General features: G+C 42.4%; 1 protein-coding gene and 1 long non-coding RNA gene across 2 annotated transcripts in view; both read right to left on the reverse strand.

The window, feature by feature from the left end:
- Window positions 1-15,777, reverse strand: part of LOC306821928 (receptor-type tyrosine-protein phosphatase gamma-like) — a 377,123-nt gene that overhangs the window by 224,052 nt on the left and 137,294 nt on the right. The window lies entirely within an intron of this gene.
- On the reverse strand, window positions 3,385-5,416 carry LOC306821933. The gene is made up of 2 exons (XR_013778840.1): window positions 5,115-5,416; window positions 3,385-4,899 (listed from the first exon to the last, which is right to left on the reverse strand). It is a non-coding gene; the product is annotated as an uncharacterized lncRNA (long non-coding RNA).

Below are 15,777 nucleotides of genomic sequence, written 5' to 3' on the forward strand. Positions count from 1 at the left end.
TTTTGTGAAATTTCCACAGCAGGAAATATTTAGGACATTTGAGTGGATGGGAGCAAGGAGAGGGGCGAGTGAGTTTTATATCCCATGATTTAACCTAATCCCACATTTTATTCTATTCACCAGCATGTTCTTCTCCGCTCGTCGGCTGGTATTATGTGTTGAACTATACACAGCATTGGTTCAAGACCAAAAATTCTATTTTACACCATTTCTTGCACCTGAGACCCCCCCCCCCCTCCTGCTGTGAGGTGCATGTGTCAACATCGATCCCTGAAACATTTCAGAGGCAGCAGCCTGACCTTGCTCTGGAGATTTTCAGGAGTGCATATGTGGAAATGGATATTCAAAAGTCACCAGCTGAAGTTAAAAGACGACCATGTTTTTTTCCTTTAAAGCCTTTTAGACTGTAACAGGCTCTGCTAACAGAGAACTCATATTCTCAAAACGAGCTGGCTAATAGCCACTTTGAACTCTGGAGTCCGTTTGTGATTCATTTTTATACTCAAATATTTCACATTTGACATCCAAGTTTCATGAAGCCCCTGAAAATGTGCAAATGTCCCTACTTTTTGTTTCCTTTGCTTTGCTGTCTTCAATACATGGAAATCATTGTATCATGTCGTCATGTACTTTGAATTCAGTTAAGGCCACAAATCTTTTCTCCAGCGCACACACAGACGTCCCCTCCCCACAGAAACACCTACATAAATTAACTATCGCCCACGTGGCCCACCTTCACATTTCACAGCATTTAAATCAATCCTTCAGTGGCTCTGTTTCCCTGCCGCTTCCTGTGATGTGAAATCCGTCCACAAAGTGCTTTGCTTCCAGTCAAAGTGTCGAAAGAGACGGAGGTTTGTGTGATCAGAGATTCAGTCCTCTTGTCTATCTGCAGAGACCCTGAGCCCCCCCCCCCCCCCCCCCCCGTCTGTCCCCATGAATTCACTTCCCTGTCAGGCCCTGCGGCTCATCAGCCCCTTTGATTGTCCAACTTTTGGGAGATCTTACATTTTTCACCCACCGCTGCTGCACGAGGCTTCAAAGGCGCACGCACACGCGCCACCGCCGTAGTTCCTGCAGCATTTCTCTCAGATCAAATATAGACAAAAAATAATAATGTTGAACTGTTCAGAAGAGAGTCAATCTGGGTGTGCAATCTGGTAAGTGTTGGGGGCTGGCGTGTAAAGGACATAAAAAGAGTTCAGCTGAGATTGTTTCAGATGTGAAGTTAGAAATGACAGAAGCAGAAAAAAACTTGAAGAATAAGCCGTTTTGTCCAGGCATGGCATCATACTCAACAAGTCCAATATATCGGCTGCATTTGATGTTCCCATTTAATAATAATAATTTTTTAAAAAAAGATCAGTGAGGAGAAGTTGTCTGCATCAGATGATTGCATATAAGCTGGTAAAAAATCTCCCCCCCCCCCACCACCCCACCCCAGTCTGCAAAACACACAACATCAGAGAGCGTCACACGACTGAGATACCGACTCAATTTATGCTCGGGAAGCCATGTTGTCAAGCAGCACTATCGCTCGCACTCAGCCGTGTCAACCTATCATCTCTGATACACAAACTGCTATTTTTGGGGGCAGAGGTGAATATCAAGGCAATCGTCATCCCGGGTGGCTGTGGTGGTGGAGGGGGGGGGGGGGTGCTGCAAAAAGAAAAGCGGATTCATCAATGTAAATTCACTGTTTTCTAATTGCACAAGCTAATGCATCCTGAACGTGAAGATATGTTGTACTTTGCTTCTTTTTTTTTTGGGGGGGGGGGGGGGGTAGAGACAACTAGAAACCCAGAGTGAAGTAGCTTTTAAATAATCCAACTACATCACAACGGTGAGTGGAGGAGCACTTTGTATAATGCTGTGCTGTGAAGACTTTACTTTACAGACCACCTGATTCTCTCTCTTCTCTCACCATATAATCTATAATCTATCAGTCAATGCATTCACCTCTCTGACTTACTCCCTTCAAATGTTTACACTCGTACATCCCTGTTCTACTTCCACTCCGCAGCCTCCTTTTTGTATTTTTCAGAGCTCACTGTTCCTGACGCCGCTCTGATTTCTCTCTCTTGTGTTGGCTGTTTGTGTTACCGGGGATCTTTTATTTGATAAGAGGGCAGTTTTTGATCTGGCGAGTCCTGCAAGGACGACACTGAGCAGTCGAGACTTTTGAGTGAATAATTCAGAGCAGTACAGTCGGCACAAACTCTCACAGTAAACACAGCTACACCTCACAGAGCCTTCAGAATATCCAACATGTTTCCTTTTTTCCAATATGGAGCTGAAGAGATTTACAACTTTGTGCCTCCTTCTGTGTGTTTTTATACCTCCTAACATTTCATTCAGCATTCAGCATCGACTGTCCAGCACCAAAACAACATCTGAAGTGGGAGTAACAGGTATAGTGGGATCACTCTCGAGGTCAAGGAATTAAAAGAGAGAGGCAGGTTTGAGTTTATCAAACACACACACACACACACACACACACACACACGTTCATGTATTGAGCGGTGGCGTTTCCAGATATTTTGACTGGGATGGTCCGACTGGCGCCCTGATTTTTTCATGAACGCACCCGTGAAAGACCATTTTATTTTGCCCGATCTCTCTCCACTCTTTTCTTTAAAGAAACAAAAGAGAAACGCAGCATAGAAATCTTCTTCTCTTTATTCTTTAAGGACTCAAAAAGTTGATCCAACGTTACAATTTTAAAAAGTGTTTGCTAACTCCTGCACACGGTCTTAACTTGGAAAAACAAATTCATTGGCTAAGTTTCAGTGCAGAAAAAAGTCAGCAAACAAACACACAGACTTCACTTACTGCAATGAGTCAACAAAACAAAAACAAGACTCAGACACAAAGACCTGATGAAGACCCCGCCCCTTTTTTTTAACACAGCTAATAAATAAATATGTATATCTTTGGGATCCACAGTGATATCTAACGCTACGATGCAAAATCTTTTTTAGTTCATTCATTGACATTTAAACAACTTTCATGATTATGCAACGCACAATTTTACTATTGAAAGTGTTACAAACAAATCTAAATATGCTGCATTGACCTGTACAGAAAACTTCTACAACACACAACAGATACTCTCTGTCCCCTCTGGACACTGGCTTTCTCTACATTCACTCATTTTACAATGATCATACTATAGATGTGCTTTGTATTCTGCCTTTTATGGCACATTAAAAAATACATATTCTTGTCTTTTTTGTCAGATATGTATTCATAAAACATGTTGGAAATCTGTCTTTATTTATACAGTATGTGGTAATTTATTACATTACCTAAACGTCAGCAGCAAGTCCCTGCTTGCCTCCAGGCCAAGTCGGCCCGGCGGTTCGTTTCTTCATTTAGTTCTCATTCTGTCCCAGTGTTGCTTGTTTCTCTCGTCTTTCTTTAAATGTTTCCTGTTTTATATTGTAGTCCTCAGTGTTGTCTTGATTCCTGCCTCTCCCTGTCTTGATTGTCCTCACTGGTGTGGTGTTGGTCTCACCTGTGTGTGATTACCCCTGTGTGTATTCAGTCTCCGTGTTTCTTCCCGTCTGTGTCGGTTCATCGTCGTATGTTGCGGTTTTATATTCCTCGTGGCGCCTCATGTTTTCTTCTTTTGGCATTTTTTAAAATTCATCATTTAAGTAAGTGTTTCTTTAAAATCAATTCAAATTCAATTAAAAACTTTATTCCTCCCCAGGGGCAATTCAAGTTTGCATTTTATGGAAGAAATGTTTTTTATTGGTTCTGCTATTAAGACCTCCTCCTTTGTTTTTCCAGCGCTGTGACACTGTCGGCTCGCGGGTTGGGAGCGAGGCAGAACCAGCCTCCTGCTGGACTGAGAGGAGGCAGTAGGAGGGACGCTCGATGTCAGGGGCAATTGGGCATTGATTTAGCAAACACTGCCGGCCCTCCGACCAGACAATGTTGTGGTGAAGGTGAAAACACTACGTGATGGCTGTGTACCGCCCGCTCTGCTCGCAGAAGGCTGCAGAGTTTGCTGCAATTTAGGAGCATTTAACGAGCTGATTTAATTGAGTTTGAGGGCAGATGTGATACTTCATAATATTCAGACTACAAAGAAGGCGTCCATTTAATTCTTCGACCATATGCTGTACACGTTTAGGAATAACAACGACGATCAAATCATTCATGGTTTCTATCCTCATCCCCATTTTGACTCCAAGTCCAGGATCCAATATCATTTGGAAAGAAAGGTGAAGATATCTTTCCTCTGAAGCTTGAACCACTGCCCTCCCTCCCTCACACAGAGAGAGAGAGAGAGAGAGATACTAACACACACATCACACACATGATGATGATCACTTCAGGGCACTGCACTGTATTCTGTGAGGCTATAAACCCATCAACCCCTAATCGAGCAGAGAAAGTGAGAGAGAAAGATGGGAGGAGAGACTCTCTGCTCCTGCTGGGGTTGGATGATGTGTGTTGAAGTGTCATTCAGGTGAATAGGTGTGTGTGTGAGTGTTTATATCTCTGTCCGGTCGCTGCTGGATTTGTGAGAGTGGTAGCAATTGTAGTATCACAGTCCCTGTAACTGAGGAAAGGAGAATTTGTACTGGCTGTCAGGTAACAATTTCTTTCCCAGTCTCTGAGGAAAGTCCCTCCGGCTGAATAACATTACAGAAGCTAACTAGAGTAAGCAAACGACACGGAAGACGACAACGTGGCTTATGAAGAATGAAGGGACAGAAGAAATTAGAGCGAGGGCTGAGCTCAAAGAATCAAGATGGCAGTATATCGTCATGTGCTCTCTGGATATATGTAAGGAGGCAGGTGTTGCAGAATCGATAGCGCTGCAAAGCTTTGATGACAGTTAGGAAAGACAAGTCGACCCACGGTGCAGTTCACAATAACGCCTTACTCAAAGCTCTGGGAGTGAAATGTTTTGTTTTTTTTAAAGATTTATTTTTGGCCTTTTGCCTTTTGTTATAGATAGTGGATAGAGGCAGAAATCAGGGAGAGAGAGTGGGGAGAGACATGCGGGGAGGGGAGCCACAGGCCGGACGCGAACCCGGGCCGCCCGCGTGAGGACTGAGCCTCAATACATGGGGACGCGCGCACTGCCGCTGCGCCACCAGCGCCCCCTGGGATTGAAATATTTTAACATATTTCTAAGAAATCTGATGATGTAGATGTGTTTAAAGTTGTAGGATCCTCTACTGTAAGCTCAACAATAAAGAAGAGCTGTCGTTGACAATTCTGTGTACGATTATATAAAATCATAGAATGACAGGCATCATGATATGTATCGTATACGTGTCGTTAATAAGAGCTGAAACTAAACACCAAATCACAGTAATCAAATACATTCTTTCTGCATGTTGGACCTTTTTTAGGGGTGTTTTCTATTCTTCAGTTTGTCCGACGTCATGGTGTGTTATTATCTTATTGTCACGGTATCGCTCCATCATGATATTCTTCTTCTTGTTGGCCTCCTGTCATGTATCATATTGTGTCACCTCTATTGAAAACAAGTTTTAAATTCTAAATGGACTCGAGTTCTTTTCCAGTTTTCAGAGCATCACGACTGAACGTACTTCTGTTTACAGCTTCGTCTGGTCGCTTTCCACTTACACCGACTTTTTATGTATTTCACTTTGTAATTTTGTATTTTAACTTTGTGCTTACATTTTGACACTTTGTCTTTGGTTAAATTTGAGTACAGCTGCACTATCGTTCATTTACTGCACTTTGTGCCTTTGAATTTCTCCCCCAGGATAGATAATAATAATAATATTAAATGTACATGCATATGCCGCCAACAAAGCAGCGGGAGCAATTCAGGGTTCAGCGTCTCGCCCAAAGACACATCCGACATGTTGCTGCAGGAGGTGGGGATCGAACCCCCTGACCTGCTGGTTGAGTCCTGCTGCATGGAGACCTGATCAGGTATTTAAAGTTCAGCAATAAAGCCTTGTAAGTAAACACACATCTCTCTCAGGTCTGGTGCATGTTGATCCGGGGGGCAAGGGGCAGCAGCCACCTGTGGAGGGCATTAAGCAGTTTAAGGAATGCCCAGAGCGCAGCCTGAAGTGTGCCGTAAGCTTGGGCCAACTATTTGACTGCATTACAATAATCCAAGCATTTCACTCTTCCAAGCAACCTGCATGCCTGCAGGCTGCAGATTAGTGAGGTGCTACTGTATTTTTAATGCAGTAAAAACCTCCATGAAGTGCAGATTGGATCCCAGCCCAGATGTGGCATGCATAATTACGACGGGCACTCTGAGTATGGTGAGGTTAAAGCAGTTCACGGCAATAATTAACACAAAACAAACAACAACAAAAACCCTCACTTCTAATAATGATAATGAGAGCAAAGAAGCAGATGAGGTTGACTTTGTTTACGACTTGAGTGAATTTTATAGGATGTGACATTTATGACCGAACCCGACTGCCAGCACATTGGTCAATTAAACTCTCTCTCTCACACACACTGGGCCGCTCAGCAGCACATTTCTCACTTCCTGGCCGCTTGGCACATGCATGTGTGTGTGTGTGTGTGTGTCCTGCTCCTCAGGTTTATTCAAGCACATGAGCACAAACACAAACAGAAGGAAGGTCTTTATGAAAGATGCATTAAGGTATAGGTGTGGAGAGCCGCTGTGATTTGTCCGGCTGCATCCTGTCCAGGCCCAGAGGCTGGGGGAGGAAAAAAACAAACAGAGCCGTTTGAAATAAACCAGCAAATGGTGTATTGTTCTCATTCAGTGTCTGCTGAGACGCGTGTGACCTTTTCTGCTTTTAAGGGAGGAGCTGCGAGCAAGTCTTCCTCGTTAGTCTACAATAATAAGCAGAAGGTCACTGAAAAAGTTTACCGCCACTGACTGGATGCAAGCACTTCAGGAATCTCAAACTCTTGCAGCGTTCGCTTCCTCTCAGTGAGGAATGAGATGCTGGAGGCCAAGTTCACCAAGGAAATCCATCATACTCTGTTTTAGGACCCAGTTCCACATCCTTGCTCCTTAAGGCTATCGAGTATATGTGATGTATACTTAACAGAATGCAGAGGCTTGAAGGAACACAATCCAAATAGTTCCTTACAGTATTTTAAATGAGGTTTCAGGTTATAAATGTTTCCACACAACAGCTTCACTTTAACACACATATCTGTACTCTCCTCTCTTTACCAGGCTTTTAATACCTTTAATGCATTTAAGGATAATAAAGAATCATAAAATGTTGTATCATTGTGAGCCGCCTTTATAACACCAAGACCACCATCTAAATGGATAGGACAATAAGTCGAGGATGATTTGATTCATTGGGATATATTTCAGGACATGCCTGTAAAAAAGAGACACGGCAGAACAGAAACAGTGAGAAAGCTAAGTCGAGATAAAATAAAGCAGCGGAAATTCAACAGCAGAAAAGTGTTATTTAGTGAATGCAGAGTCGCTGACTGACAGGCAGAACCTGCAGAGACACGGAGGAGAGAAAAGCAGACGTGTGGGCACATTCAGGGCACAAAGACCTTCTGTAGCCAACCCACTGGCACATTGACACAGGCCTCCATTGTTGTCTCTTGTTCCATTTTTTTTTTTTTAAGATGGAAGGATTTAAGTTAAGTTTGTTAAGTCATGTTCTCAAAAACACGACTCGACGTTCTTTTTAGCTCCGCAGGTCAAAGGTCACTTGTACCGTATGAAGGGAGATTGACCACTAAGAGTTGTGAAATCTTTGTATGTGACGGCGCTCGTCACGTCCCATACAGTTGCTCATGCTCTGTGCAGTCTTATGTAGATGTGTTGATAAACTGCGCTCTCATACAGACGATGAGGGGAAGAGGAAACTTTGAGGCCGGACTTTCACCATTAAAGGTAAGGACAAGTGAAACAGAGAAGCAATACTTAAACTTTTGTTGTGTTTGACGTGTCCAGAACATCTCTGACAGGGCCGATTTCATGTCAGAGTCATTGTGAGAGACTTTATTTACTTTGCCAAAGATGCTATCTAAGTATCTCAAAGTATTTGTTTCTACCTGGTTGTTTTCAAGCTCGAAAGATCTCATGGATGGCTTTTTTTAAAAGTATATGTTCCCTTTGTCTTTTAATTAGACACGTATTGTTTGTTCCATCCAGGAAGCAATTAGTGTTATTGTGCAGCAGACAAAGAAGCTTCAAGCTGATTTTTGGTATAAATCTCTGACACACTAACATCTTTACAGCATGTAACACAATATAGCCTGCTCAATCCATTTTTTTCTTTTCAGGTCAAGCAGACTAGTTTCCCTCTCAGGGAGACAAATGGGAGCAATGCCTACGCCGCTTCCTTTATCTTCCTCCACATTGACTTACATTCAAGTGCAACCACAATTAGTCTATTCCCAGCGAGACGGCGCTGTCAGTCTTCAGGCTGTGTTTTCAAGGTGTGATCTTTTAAAAAGTTTTCTGAGTGAAGTGAGAGCTGAATTCTCTGATGGAGACGTTTCCCCCGCAGAGAAGGCTTTGTTCCTTAATTGACACTTTCAGATTACCACCAGTTTCCAGGATGTGACACAACCTTGAAAAAGCAACAAACAAGACGCAACAATACGCCGAGTTCTCTGGGGGCATTCAATACAGGAAAGACAAGGATTGATTTTACCCTTAGCTGAAATGATTTAACAGTAAATAAGGCAAGCACAGTGCTTCATTAGAATAAAAATTCTTGTGATAAAAGATTCACAGCGTTGAAAAAAACACATTGAGTTTAGTTTGGATCTCATTTGTCAATGTTACATGTGAATTTGACCGGGTATACTTTAGATTTTCAAAATAAAATGACTCCAGGCTAATTCAGAGTGTATAACATACAGACAAAGTCTGAGTGACGTCACTCGTTGGTCTCGCGGTCGCCATATTGGAAATGAAGATAAAGACTTGTACACTCTTTGACTGAGGACATGCTGCACACACACAGGCACAAACATCGTGAACATGCACTGATGGAGAGACGTCTCAGTGAGGGGGCGGCACATGGAAGAGTGCCCCAGCTGTTTGGCTTCAGTGCCTTGCTCAAGGGCAGCTTGGCAGTGCTCAGGAATTGACCTGGCGCCTCTCCAGCAACCAGGCCAATTTCCAGACTTGAACCAGTGACCCTCAGATACAGACTGAGCCACTTCCGCCAAATGCGATCTAGACACACCTTTCAATAAATATTGGATTAAAGACTTTAAAAGATGAGGCAAAGACGTGGTGCAGAGGCGGGACTTTCACCTGCCACTCATTCACCTGTCAGTTAACTATAAGCCACACCCCAAATTATGCAAATGCATGGCATGGATCTCATTCTGTAAAACAGAATTAAAGAAACCTCATCAGCCATCATTTATTGATTTCTACTTCTATTATCACATGTCAAATGTGATAATAGAAAGTAGGCTGTAGATTTGGTTTCCACTGGAGACAGATCTGAGAGGTTCTGAGATTGCCCTGATCATGTTATGAACCCTTATGAACACGTCTTTACAGCATCCGTTTAATCATTTGGAAGCTGGTAATGAAGTCTTCATAGTGTGAGGTTTCAATGCTATAAAGGAAATCAGTAAAGCATTAGTGAAACATGTGTTACACTGACTGAGACAACCCTTCATCACTGCATTTCAAAAAAAATATGCATTGTGTGCATATCATCTAAACTGCTTACTGGACAAAAAAAAAAAAAAATCCACATTAAAATCGAAATCCTGATGATTTGAATAGTGGCAGCAAAATGCCAGCGATGCAAAAGTGAAGGTTATAGATTTACAGCTATAGATTTCTGTCCACTGTCTGCAGCAGAGAGAAAAAAAGAGCAACACCTGAAACCAGCTGGGTGCTAGTCGCTCAGGTTTCTCTGCCAGACACACACACATACTGTACACACACTGAGACACAATAAAAAAAAGACATTGCTTTAACAGAGTGCTCTTGATGAGACCCATGTGGTAAAGAGAAACAGAAGAATAGGATACGGTCGAGTGCACGTCGCAGCCACTGGCGGAGACTCCCTGCAGGATCAGAGCCTTTGACCTTGAAGCCTCATCTGAAGGATGAGAGTCAAAGGCTTGTTAGTCTGAGGCAGCTGGACGCACAGCTCAGGCTTTGACCGTTACAAGCTATGGACTGACGTTAACAACAAAAATCCCACAAGTCTCTCCTAATGTTCACAGTAAAAGCCTTATCCCCAAACCACACCGTTTTTATCAGTCAGTCGTTCTGTCTGTATGTATTCTAATAGTTCTTGATTGTTGGATCTGCAGCAGTCTGCGTGGTTTGGAAGGTTAAACAGTTGTAAATTTAGAGCTTGTTAGCCTATCGCTGTGCACATTGTGTGGTTTACTTATCAAAACCTGACATCATCCAATAAGGATCTTAACAAAGTAAATACTAGTCTGTTTGGCTTTTGCTTGTTTCACTGAGAGGGGGTTAATTTGGACAGGACTTCACGTATTGTCACGTTTAAAGAAGCAGTATGTGAGTCGGACACCTACTGTTTAAAATGGGTACTGCAGTCAAGATTCAAAACATTACAGAGCGCTGTCTCTCTCTCTCTCTCTCCCCCTCATCTCGAGAGTGGATGCTCACACAGGTCACCGTGTGGTGGACACTGTAGCTTCAGTGTTTAGCCAGCTCTGCATGGGTCTGTAAATCTTTCTGCGTTCTAACATCTCTCCATTTTTAAAAAGCATCTCCAAAGGCCTTCAAAGCCCCGCCTACCTTCTCTGGTCCAAACAAATCCAGAGCATTCAGGAGCAGAATCTAAAGTTAGAAGGAGGACATACTGGCTGCTGCAAACACAGCATGTTTCCTTCATGTCTAATTGTTACAGTAAGCTGACTTTATCTGTTCATTCAGTAGATATGTTACAGATTGCTCCTTTAAAACCCGTCTCCGAGAGATTTATATCAATTAGTGTTGCTTGTATCTGTTTCTTCAACATTAATTAAGCCCTTCCTATTTTTTCAGTTTGACATTTTTATTGATGCACACAAAGTCTGTAACTTTAATAGCTTTTTAAAAAAAGATAACTGGAAAATAATTTCTGAATAGCTATAGTTAGAAGTACACGTGAAACCTGGAAGATGCTTTCGTGAAACCTGGATAAAACGTCATGAACGTTTTTTTTTTTTTCAATTTGGGAGGCAGTCTCATAATTATGATTTATGGCATAATTATAACCTACGCGTGAGAGTCTTCCTTCCCTATTTGTATCTATTATCTGTCAGGGATGGTACATAATACCCATCATTCTTTACTTGCAGTGGGAAATACATAAGGAGACGTGTTTATAAGATATCAAGAGTAATCATAGCTGCTGAAATGCATCCAGAAACAATAACATCAAGAGCTGCTGCATAGGCAGAAACATATACAGCGAATCTTGGAGTCATTTAGATTTACAGCACTGCACTATGAATGCCCCCGAGTCCAAATGGGTACATTGTTACAGTAAATGTTTATGTGGGTCTTAAAGCGTTCTGTTAAGACCACTCACGATCAATAAAATCCATATGGCGTGCCTTGTAAAAAGACAAACGCTGGCACATAATGGCTTGGCAAAAACCACAGAGTTAATACGCATAATTGACCTGTAACTGAAATCAAAGATACAAAAAGTGTTGCAACCTTTCAAGCTGTAGCGATAAGAGCTCTTAGCTGTACTTCCTTTTTCAAGGTAGATATCGGACAATTAGACTTTTTGTCGAAGAGGATGTCTGCAAAGAGCTAAGGTGTTTCTTCTTCCTGGAAAAGGGTGCACTTCGGATCAATCATAGTCCGGGTCCTGACCTTTTCAGAATTACTTCTCAGAAGGAATGAGTGCCATACAGGGCCGAATGGACGACTTTGCCAGACTGAGTGTCTTTCAACTACCTAGTGGAATTCTAACCTGCAATTTTCAACATCGTTTGTGCACGCTGCGTTCTATCATTGCCACAGTTTTGCTCCATCCGACGGCCCATGATCAGCTGCACAAACGGTTTAACAAGAACACAGAGCGACTAGATCGCGTTGAAATAAAAACAAAAACGTGCAAACAACATGTTGCTTCATATCTGAGAGGATGATTTGCTGTTCTTTCTGAGTCTCTTTTCAAGGTCGATAAAGTGACGGAATATACGATCGTGAGTCTCGATATCGTGTTTTGTTTTGAAATTGACCGGATCCTCTGGACATTTCCTTATTTCACTTCCTTTCCGGGTTGATCTAATCAGCAACAGCTTGACACGTGCTTGCACTGAGCTCCGTCAAAAATGGACTCAGTCATATTTACTCCATACTGTTAGCACGCTCTGGCGAGATGTGGAAACAGGAACAGCGAACGGTGCGTAGTACACGGTGATGACGGGCCGCGGCACACACAGACTATGTGGAAAATGTGTGTAAGTCTGGTTGTTAGCAGTTTTTAAACTGTCTCTACCTTTTTGTGTTTTGTTGTAGCATTTGGTAGCTTTATGTTCTTGTGTTTACCCTGGAGAGAGAGTCCATGCTGTTCCACACCACTGTCTCTGCTTCAAAGTAGAGCTGGGGATTTTTCAGCCTTCTTGAAGGCAAAATGCAATTCAAGCCCTCGGGGTGTTGCATCAAAGGAACTGTAATATCAAAGCAATATATGTGAACAGCTGCAGTGATTTTGCAGGAATCCTCAGTACCCGTGATTTGCAGCTTCATCGCTCAGGTACACATCCTCCAGGCACGACACGGAAACCTGGGAGCTGGAGACGCTGCTCCCTGAGGGCGGCACGCACATGTGCAGGCATGCATGTGTATATGTGGGATGATTGGAGGCTAACACCTTGAAGGTCAAAGTCAGCTTTCAATACTAATGGATACACACATCAGCAGGGCAATGCAAAAACAAGCCAGAGTGAAAAAAAACTATCAAAACTGAGGACTACTTCTTAATTCTACATGCATGCCATGTTCAAAGACTACATGCAAAGACTTACAATACTCTAATTGTGCTATAAAAAACACACATATACAGTCACTTAACAATGAATGCATATGTTATGTTTGTATTCAACCTAAACAGCATAAATATTTCCAAGTTCTGCATTGCACAGATTTAATTGATATTGTGGCCTGCAGTCGTAACGCTTGATTATCGAGGAATATCTTGGCAAGTTGTGTGATTTAAACTTTAATCTTTAATGCGTACAAGCTAGCTGCTCCCCCTTCCTTCTATCATAATGGTATATGCAGCCATCACTTAATAGCAGTTAATTTAAAATAATCGCTCTGAAGCTGCTATATATTACTCATTCACTTTCACTAATAGAATATATGAATGAAGGCAGGGGCCCATGTAATTAAAACCAGATAAAGGCAATGTGTTGATTATGGCAGTGACCTTGAAGAACGCGTAACTGAACTTTATTTAAACAACTCTGAGCTACAGAACAGGACGGAGGTCAAACAACTATAAAACAAAGACATCAAATGTGTGATATGGGAAGGTGAAATGTTTTGTTCCAGAAAGATATACTTTCATAATAAAGTTCTGCTGCTCTGTATGAAGAACATAGAGTAGAATGGTAGTGTGACAACCATTGACTGTATCCAAAATTGATGTGCTCAAAGTGACATCAGCCGATGGTTTGTGAAGAGGCATTTCAGAAATCCACTGTATGTGGAAAAAAAAAAAGTACAGACGTGGATCTGTGGCAGACTAAAGAGTCACAGCGAGCAGCCAATCAGGTCCAACTGTCAGTCAACTCAGCCACACCTCCATGTTGATTAATAAATAACTTCTAATAAAATCTGTTTTATAAGCACCAAGAAGCGCTTTACAAAAGAATATGTGTTCTATGCTCTCTCCTCGTTTGGAAAAAATCATGAAACAAATTATTCCCCTACAGTGTATCAGAATAAATAAATAATTATCTAAACTTTATTTTGTTTTTGAACCACTCTGTAAGCATTTGCTGTGAAAATGGGCATTTTAAAATTCGAGTGGGGACTTTTGCCCCAAGTGGACACTTCGGGAACTGCAGTTTGGTGCACTTCTGCATCGGCTTCATTTTGCCACACCGGAGGTCGGTGCTTGGTTGAACTGCTCTGTAGCTGCTGGGAAATCATTCACAAACATTTTGAAGCATCGTTCAGCGCTTGATGACTTGCTGTTTGCCGTGTGATTTAAATCACATCGTGACTTCTGCAGGTGGAGTAAAACGCTGTACGGAGGGTGAAATCTACTTTAACAGCTTACACCACATCTCTTTATTATCCATGTCATCATGAACTCCAAGGGATAAGCCTGCGACATGGACTGTCATATCACTACATATCGGATTCTGGCCTGATCTAATCACGTTCTAATGATCTTATCACACAAGCCGCAGCTCATGACAGTGACTTCTTCTGAAGCAGGCAAGGTGTGAAACTTAAATTGTTTTCAAAGCATGAAACTGAGTTAATGTCAGCGGATAGTCGGGAGGCAGAGAGGAGACTGTGGCAGCAACATGCCACGAAGGACAAGAAAGGGAAGGAGAGAAAACAGTCGACTTGTGAAATGGAAATCCATTCATGCCTAACTCCCCTTGGTCTTAGGTTACTATTTACATCATAGCTTTCCTGTTTCACTCCACGCTCAAGGCCATGAATATTGCAACAGCCAACAGTTTACTGTAATGCTAAAGAAATCTCCATTCGCTCTATATCGACAGGGATCACTGTGATGCTTTAATGGGGTGATAGTAAAGGGACTTAAAGCTCAGCATGGTGAGCTGTGCAAACGCTGAAATACAGACAAGTAATGGAAAGGAAACAAGAGAGGAAAACAAAATGCCTGGCAGTGCGAGGTTAGTTGAATCATGAACAAAGGCTTCAGTGACACAGTCAACCGCCTGGGACGTCCTCATGCAAGTCCACAGCTGCTGGTTGACACCTGAACCTTTCATCATCTCTGCGGACGTGCACAAAACGTGGCTTGTCATGCCTCCTCATGCAGGCTACCAGCGACTACATGACACTTTCAAGTATTCTCTTAAAAAGACCTCTTTCTTTGCGTTCACACTGCAAGCTTTGCAAGTCCAGATTTTTTTTGCTAACTGCTAATTTGACTGATGGAAATGTTGAACCTGTTTATCAGGAGGCTTAAGCCCCCCACCTTAACTTCAGCTGTTGGCCTGTTACTTGACTGATTGATAGTAATGTAGAGCTGGCAGTCCTGTTTGGAAACCCCCATCAATGGGCTTCATAACCTGTCTTCAGAAACCAATGTTTTTTTTTTTTTGTAAAACTGGTTGGTGCTGCAAGCCTTCAATCCACACTTCTTGACAAAACTGCAAGCAGCACATCCAATTGGCCCACTTCAAATGGCCACCTCTGAACAGTGACAGAGTCCAAATGAGCCTGCTCACTGACAAGGCTTGATACAGCGATACCTGGGGCCAGGCATCAAGTCTGTTTGAAACCAGTGTGCTCTGTGCAACAACACAATGCACTGCTCCAAAGCAAGATCTCTGCACAACACACACAAAGATCAATGCAAGGGGTAAAAATGTGTGGGCTTGTATAGCAACGGTGTTATCAAAAACCTGCAGAGCCAGGGGTGGTTGAAAAAGAAGTTGCTATTTCCAATGAAGAAGTCAGTTCCAGAGTAAACAAATGAGCAGGTGCATTGGTGAAATGAGCGAGTATACTTCATCCTGAGATGCTGACCTATTTAAAGGTTACTATCTTCTTTCAACAGCTTCTTTTTTCTTTTCTTTTTTGCAGCCGACGAGTCTCACATTTATACCACGGTTGCCTTTTGTATGCTTAGTTAACAGTCA

This window comes from Symphodus melops (assembly GCF_947650265.1).
Source record: "Symphodus melops genome assembly, chromosome: 4".
Lineage (NCBI taxonomy): Eukaryota > Metazoa > Chordata > Actinopteri > Labriformes > Labridae > Symphodus > Symphodus melops.